The sequence below is a fragment of the Lipotes vexillifer genome, unplaced genomic scaffold, assembly GCF_000442215.2.
Source record: "Lipotes vexillifer unplaced genomic scaffold, Lipotes_vexillifer_v1.1 scaffold527, whole genome shotgun sequence".
Taxonomy (NCBI): domain Eukaryota; kingdom Metazoa; phylum Chordata; class Mammalia; order Artiodactyla; family Lipotidae; genus Lipotes; species Lipotes vexillifer.
Genome location: NW_006793902.1, coordinates 2756987 through 2765194, shown reverse-complemented (window position 1 = coordinate 2765194; position 8208 = coordinate 2756987).

Below are 8208 nucleotides of genomic sequence, written 5' to 3'. Positions count from 1 at the left end.
GGGTCATCTGGATTTTTTTCCATCCATACCAGGCTATTTGAAAGCAAGGTGAACAGAGCATACAATACTCACTCAGTGCAGCTCTTGGGTAGTTCCTCCTATTTCTTTTTACTTCCCAGGCAATTTATATTGTTTGACAGTTACCACTCTTCAAGGGGGTGGTAGACTTACTGATTCCCAGGAGGCATTTCCCCTCAGCACTGAGTTTTCCCTCTAAACCAGAGGCAGAATTCACTGAGACAGGGTTTCAAAGTTTGACATTCAATGCCCAATATATATGTTCTCTAGTATTGAAGAGATAAAAGCCTCGTATTCTTGTGGGGGAAAACACCCAATTTGCAGTATCAAAGGGACATTTTAGACCATAAACATTTGCCATCTGTAACCATCGATGGTGCTGAAGGGGTCAGAAAACTTCTGAGGGTTAGCAAGTATTAGGGTAAATTTGGCCCCAGTATCAACTAGAGCTGTCACCTTGTCTTTATTTCTGGACAACCAGCTCAACATGAGGACTTCATTGCCTCCCATGACGCTCACTTGGAGGTCATCTTGACCTTCATCCTGAACTGGGGACAGAGAAGCACCCACCAAAGAACAGACTGTATCCCTGAGGCCTCTGCTGGAGAACATGGGGCAACAGGGATGATTGGGGCAGAGCGAGCAGGTCTGAATTATTGTTCAGGTCTTAATGTTTTCCATATGCTCCCAACACAACATTGTTGCTTGTCTGTTTTTAAGGTGGGGGTCTGGGCAGCAATGGGGTCAAACCACATTTGCTTTTGGGTTACTTTTACCAAGCCCTTTACAGCCTTTCTTTTCTCTTGCAACTCTGATTTTCTTTGAATTAACAATTCTTTCATATTTTAAAAATTATGCTAAATGTCCCATGTACCTATTGCTAACTTTTTTCTTAATCTTCATTTTACAAATCTCAAATGTCTCCTAATAATTTTAAGAAATGCAAAGACACGCATAATAATATATCAGTTTCTTTTTTTTTCTATATTTTTGGGTAATTTTCCTACAGCTATTCTCCTGCAGCTACTCTACACTATCCACAGCTGTTATCCCTTTCTACAACTGTCTCATGCAGGACTTGGTGCTTTCTGGATCCTGTCATTTCACCTCTTTAGGTTTACTCTTTCATTTTGCTAAAATACAATCTCAAATAGCTACATAAGAAAGTGTTCTAGTATTGAACAGAAAATTCATCACAGGAACCCCTAGAAGTTCTAAAGATATAAAAACTCAATCAAAGTAGTGATCAGCAAGCTGAAGTACCCTCATTTCAATTCATTTCAAATTGACACAAAGTTAAAAACGGCAACACCAAGTGCCAGATGCGTACACAACTGATGGGAGTATGAAGAGGTAAATTTACTTTTGAAAGCAATTTGGAATCCTCCAGACAATCCAGAATGTACTGATTATGATACAAAAGGAGACATGTACAGGGAATAAATGCTTGACATGTCCATGAAGAGAAAAATATGTAAGTAAATTGTAGTACATTCTTAGGGTAGAACACTATAAAACAGTTAAAACTAGCATGCAGAATGTACATGTAGCAATACGGAAAAATCTAAAAATATAAGTTTGATTAAAAAAGGCAAGTTGCAGAGGATCAATAATGTATATCATTTATATAAGTTAAATAGCACATAGAATAATATTATTTTTGGATAAACAGTATATGAAGGATTATTCACACACATACACATACACATACGCATACACACACACACATCTGAGTGATAAGTCCATGCTAGTTCTTCTCTCCTGAAGAAAGAGGGATAAGAAAGAGACTGGGGAGTGTTGTATAGAGTTTAATGGAATGTATAGTTTTATTTAAAAAAAACTCGAAAGTTTAAGAGGTGACAAATCTGAGTGATAGATATACGGATGTTCACTATATAGTTCTTTATACTTGCTTGAAAAATATTTTAAGAGAAAGGTTGCCTAGGTGACATGTTTTTGAATATTTGTCCATCAGAATATATCTTTTTTCTTAATTCTTTATTGGTAACTTACCCCTGCATAAAATTCTCAAAAAAAATAATTTTCCCACAGAATTATAAAGCATCACTTCACTGTCTTCCAGTGTTGATATTGAGAATTCTTTAATAGTTTATCAAAATTTATTGCAAATTCATTTGAACCTGGTATTTTGTGTTGGGAAGACATAACTGTTTTGACAATTAATTTAATGGATATATTTAAAATGACTAATTCTTCAAGAATCAATGTTGATAATATAGAATTTTACAGAAAGTTATCATTCTCTTCTAGACATTTTACAAATGTATTATCATAAATTTGCTCACCATATTGAGTTGGCTTTTTAATCTATATTTGTAGTTATATACCCCTTTTCATTTTCAATATTATTTATCAGCATCTTTTATCTCCTTTTCTTTTATCAACAATCATCAATCTTATTCCTTCGTTTCCTTGCTTCTCTTTTTCTGCCTTCTGTTAGTTTCATTAATTTTTCTTCATTTTCTTCACCTCTTTTGTTGTCACTCTGCTGATTTAGAAACTGTGAATTGTATCTCTATTCAGTAGAAAGAGAGGGAGAGAGAGAAATATACATACATACATACTTTTATACATATATAATATGTAAATTTACCACTATATACAATATATTATATATATTTAGCTTTCATAATTAACCATGTATTTTTGTTTCAGAAATCTAAAGTCATTATTCCTTTTCTCCTCCAGACATCATCATATTTTAAATATAAACTAAACAATTTTTCATGTTTTTGTTTAAATGTTAGTTTTATATTTTATATATTTATAATAAAATATAGTTTTTGCACACACAACATTAGTTATTTCAGTTTATAATTAATTGCATTTGCCTATATATTCTGTTAGCCTGTGTTCATGATTTTTAGTGGTATCTCTCCTCTTCCCTCTATGTTCACATTTGCTGAAAATTTAGCTTTCATTGTTATTTAGTCTGTAAGTTGTGAGCTAAGAGTCTTTATATCTGAACATATCTTCATTTTGTTTTCATTCTTGGATGTTAATTTCACTTGGTATTAAATTCTAGATTGTTAGAGACTTTTATTGGCATTTTGAAGATATGCTCTAGTAATTTCTGAAATATATCGTTGCTTTAAAAATAGCCTAGAAAATATAAAAGATTTAAAAAAATAATAATAATAGCCTAATTGCAGCCCAGTTAAGGTTCTATATAATCACTGATATTCTGAAGTTTGCCTATGATACACCTGGGTGTTAATTAATAATTTTCATGTTCAGTATTCAGTATTTACTTTCAATTTGAAGATTCATGAACAATTCTTGGGTGCTATATCTTCAAGATTTCTTTACAAAAATTTCTCCTTTTTCTTTATATGTAGAGGCACTGGTGTATCTTTCATTGATCTCTAATCCTCTTCTGTATTTTTAATATCTTTTTCTCCATAATGCATCCTGGGGGAATTGACACTGCATGCAATTTCACTATTTTTCTCATTAATAGCAACCTAAGTAGATTTTATTCTGTTTCATTTTTTTATTCTCATGATTATACATTTTATCTCCAAAATTTCTTTTATTTTCTTGTCTGTACTGTCTTGAATTATTTATGCATGTTTTGATTTCACAATTGTTTACTTTTTTATCCCCAGTTGCCTGTAAGGGATATAATGTATTAACAATCTACTTGTTCTTTAAAGAGAAGGCACATGACTTGCAATGGAATAAAAATGAAGACCCTTTGCAGATACACAAATGTCATTATAGTTTTTGAGTATGAGTTCTGTGCAGGGCTAAAATAAAGCACCATGAGAGTTTTCTGACCTTTATCACCAGTACTTTCCCAATCAGATTTATTCTCCTCCTTCTTGATCCTCATTTCTCTAAGGAAAATTGTCCCTTTTCAAGCTGTACTGGACATTCATAACACTGAAATATGGGTTTAGGAGAGATGCAGTGAACTGGAAAGAGAATGAGAAGAAAGCACTAGTGAAGAGAGAAAAAATTATCTGGAGAAGTTAAGGTTATGCATAGAGAAGAAGCTAGGAAAAAAAGACCAAAAAGCTCTAGGACTACTTGTGCAATGGAATTTTAGGAGTTTGGTTTATGAGATGCTCAAAAGAGAATTGGGAAAAAAAGGAATGAGGACTTTAAAATATTTGTTGAAGCTTATAAGTCAAATCCTATTTAATTATTTAAAATGTAAATAAATAATGGACTTACTATTCATTTATTTTTTGCTGTGAACTGAGTTTTAAATGTACCTTACAGTCAGTAGACCACAGGAGCCTTGGATATTATTGTGGTTATATTGTTAAACATTCATTATCACTATGGTAGCTTAGAGTATATTGTTTAATCATTTCTTGCTCATAATTTTGCTGGCTCCTGATGATGCAACCAACACTAAAAAATATTAAAACTGATTATTTTGATTTTCATTTGAGGTTATCTGATTAGAATTAGATAGATGATTGATAGATAAATAGATAGATAGGTAGATAGGTAGATAGATAATGTCCTAGCTAAACAGTTTAAGTGCAAATTGTGGGGAAAAGTTAGTTTCAGCAAACTTCTCTGCTCATGATAGAATGTTTCTTCATTGTGGATAAATGGGCAAGGTGGAAATATTCCATTTATTCTATTGGAATATGTGTTAAAATTGTGATGAAGATGGTGAAAACTATTAAAGTAATAACATAATAGAATAAAATGTCAGGGGACAGGGCTGTTGTGAAGAGCTACTGAGGTTTGGGGGTCTAAGATGGTTTCTCTGAAGAGGTGACTTTCACACTATGACTAGAATGATGAAAGGGAGCCAGCACTGAGACAACAAGAAGAAACATGTTCCAGGAAAAGAACACATTCAAAAATAAGAAAGAGTTAGTTATATTTGAGGAACTAAAAAGAGGTTAATGTAGTTGGAGTGTAGCAGCCTTAGGGTAGAGAGACATGTAATGAACATAGAGAAGGAAAAGGTACATGATTCTGCAGTGCCTTCTAGGCTAAGTACGGGGTTTTAAAATATATATTATGATTATTTTATGTGAAGTGGACCAGGAAGACATTGAAGGGTTTTACATAGATAGAAGTTACTGGGTAGGACTTAGGGTTAGTCATTAAAGTCTTTTAGTATGGTAAAAACACCAAATGACTTGGAATTTGAGATATTTGTTTGCAAGTTCTGCCTTCAGTTGAAGGATTAAGGCATTCAAATAGGATAATACTGATTTTCTTCATTTTTAAAGTGAGGGGCTTCATTGGATGGTACTTAATTTCTTGTGATGGGAGAGGATGGTGAAGTTGGTCAGTGATTTACTCTTCTGATGAAATGATTCACTTTTGAAAGATCAGTGCAGTTATGAAAAAGCCTCTTATTCTCTTTTGAGGAGTCATTTCTCTGTGCTGCTACTCCAAATGGTGTTCATTATTTATAGTAACTTTTTAATGAATAGCTATGTAAAGCAAAAAACATTTACACACTGTAAGCTTTCTAAAAAGAGAAAAGATATATAAATATCTATTGGAGATGAATAAAGGGGATTCAAGTTAAGACTATATGAGGTGTATAGATTATTCTTAAGATTTCTTTGAATTCTGAGTTTCTTTGTTGTAGACGCATTTCTTCCAACCATTATCTCTGCTATATCCATTTATGGCACCAACATTTGGATATTGCATCTTGGATTTAGCATCTTACAAATGCTAATTGATGTTTTAAATTAGCACAAGTGCTGGGGAAAGCAAGAACCTGGTTATTTTCCAGCCATGCTGGAATCTAATGAAAGCTATAAACCCACACTTAGAAATATGCTTATATATTTTTATAAAGTTTCAGGAAACCATAAACTCTCTGAAGCTTTTTCATGGACCTTCCACATGCAAGACCTGTGGGGTGAATAAGAACCGAAAATAGGTACCTTCCAAGTATAATCTGTGATTTTCCTGACTGGTTCCTGCCTTACATTGAGTAGTCCTAATTAAAGTAAAGTTATCTTCATTTGATTTTTCCTTCATACCATAATGGTGAAAATATTAAAACTGCCGATGCAAGGAAGTAAGTAGGAACATAAAGAGAAATTTCAAACATACAATTTTCTGACAACCCAGAAGTGTTAGCACAGCTCATTTTAAACATGGGTTAAATTGTTTTCTCTCTCACCATATTGGCTGAAAGAACCTTGTCTTATACCCGGGCTGAAACTGATTGAAAATTTCAGAGATAAATCTTTCTTTCTTTTTTTTTGGACTTGGTAATAAGTGTCTATGCAGTTCTCTAAAACTGATGTTATCTATATGCAAAATTCAGTAGGAATATAGAAATCAAAAAGTCACCATTTTTTCTCTCAAGGTAAATTAGTGTATTTACAACTGTACTTGGTTTTCATACTTATCACTGCTATCTTTTATGTGCAGGTGAGCCATCATATTTTAAGGTTGATAAGTAAATTTGAAAGATAAAGTGTTGAAGGTATTTAGGTTTGTGGTAAAGTATACTAAAGTAGCAGTAGAATGCTAGCAGTATTTTTAGTTTCTTCAGAAAAAGGGATTAAATATACAAAGTAGTGCAGTTCATAGTTATACATTTCTTAACACATAATTCTTAGAACAACCCACTAGGCTAGTTGTTATTGTCCATTGACCTTGGGCATGAAATGTAAACTCTGAGTTTCAGTATCCTCATCTGAAAAATGAGGGCAATCACACCTCAGTGGGATGTTCAAAAGATTATAACGAGGTGGGGTGGAGGCAAGATGGTGGTGTGGGAAGATGCCAAGTTAGCATCACCCCACAACTAGGGCACCTGCCTGCCACTGGTGGAGGACCCTGATGCCCAAGGAGATGGGAGGGACCCCCAAGTGAACCAGTAGGACATGGGGGGAATGAGGGGTGAGGAGAAGTGGAAGCCAGATAGGATCTGTGCCCCTGAGGCCAGGGAGATCCAGAGAGGCAGGCAGGAGGGTCCCTCTGGGAGGAGCGGGAGAGGAGTGGAGGGCAATTGCCCCACCCACTCAGGGCAATTGATTGTCTTCAATTCTTTTCATTCTTTTTTCTTTATTCTGCTCCTTGGCAGTTATTTCTACCATTTTGTCTTCCAGCTCACATACTTATTCTTCTGCCTCAGTTATTCTGCTATTGATTTATTCTAGTGTATTTTTCATTTCAGTTATTGTGTTGTTCATCTCTGTTTTTTTTGTTCTTTAGTTCTTCTAGATCTTTGTTAAACATTTCTTGTATTTTCTCAATCTGTGCTTCCATTCTATTTCTGAGATTCTGGATCATCTTTACTATCATTACTCTGAATTCTTTTTCAGGTAGATTGCCTAGTTCCTTTTCATTTATTTGGTCTTGAAGGTTTTTACCTTGTTCCTTCATCTGTGACATATTTTTTGCTATCTCACTTTTTTAAAATTTTTATAAGTGGGATTGTGTTCCTGTCTTACTGGTCATTTGGCCTGAGGCTTCCAACACTGGAGTGTATAAGCTGTTGGGTAGAGCTGGGTCTTGGTACTGAGATGAGGAGTACTGTGAGATCTCACTCTGACAAATATTCCCTGGGGTCTGTGGTGCTCTGTTAGTCCACTGGTTCAGACTTGGAGCTCCCACCACAGGAGCTTCGGCCTGACCCTTGGCTCATGAACCAAGATCCCACAAACTGAGTGGGGTGGCATGAAAAAAAAGAAAACAAGAACAATAACAAAGTAAAAAATTAAATAAGACTAGGAAACTAACAGATATGTTAGAAAGAATATAAAAATAAAAATATAGATGAATCAACAATAGGAAGGTATAATAGTTGCACAATAGTAAAAAAAGAGGAGGATGAAAAGGAAAAAATAAGGAGGAAAAGGCCTTGGCTGTGGAGGGTGGGGCCTAAGCAAGGGCACGTCTGAGCAGTGAATGGGGCCTATGCTCAGGACCCACAGGGCTGGAAAAGGACCTGGGGGCTGTGGGGGTTGGGGTTTAGGCTCAAGGAACAGAAAGGGCCCAGGTGTGCCTCCCACCCCTGTTCTCAGAGGGCAGGGCACCTCACCAGGGAGCCCAGCAGGCTTCCTGGGCTCAAGTGGGTGGGGCAAATGCTCTCCTCTTCTCTCCTGCTCCTCGGGTCAGGAGGGCTCCTCCCACCTGCCTCTTCTGATCTCCATGGCCTCCCTCCTATGCCCCAAGGACCAATGAAGCCAGGGGGAGGGGGGCACCCTGGAGGGCAGGGGA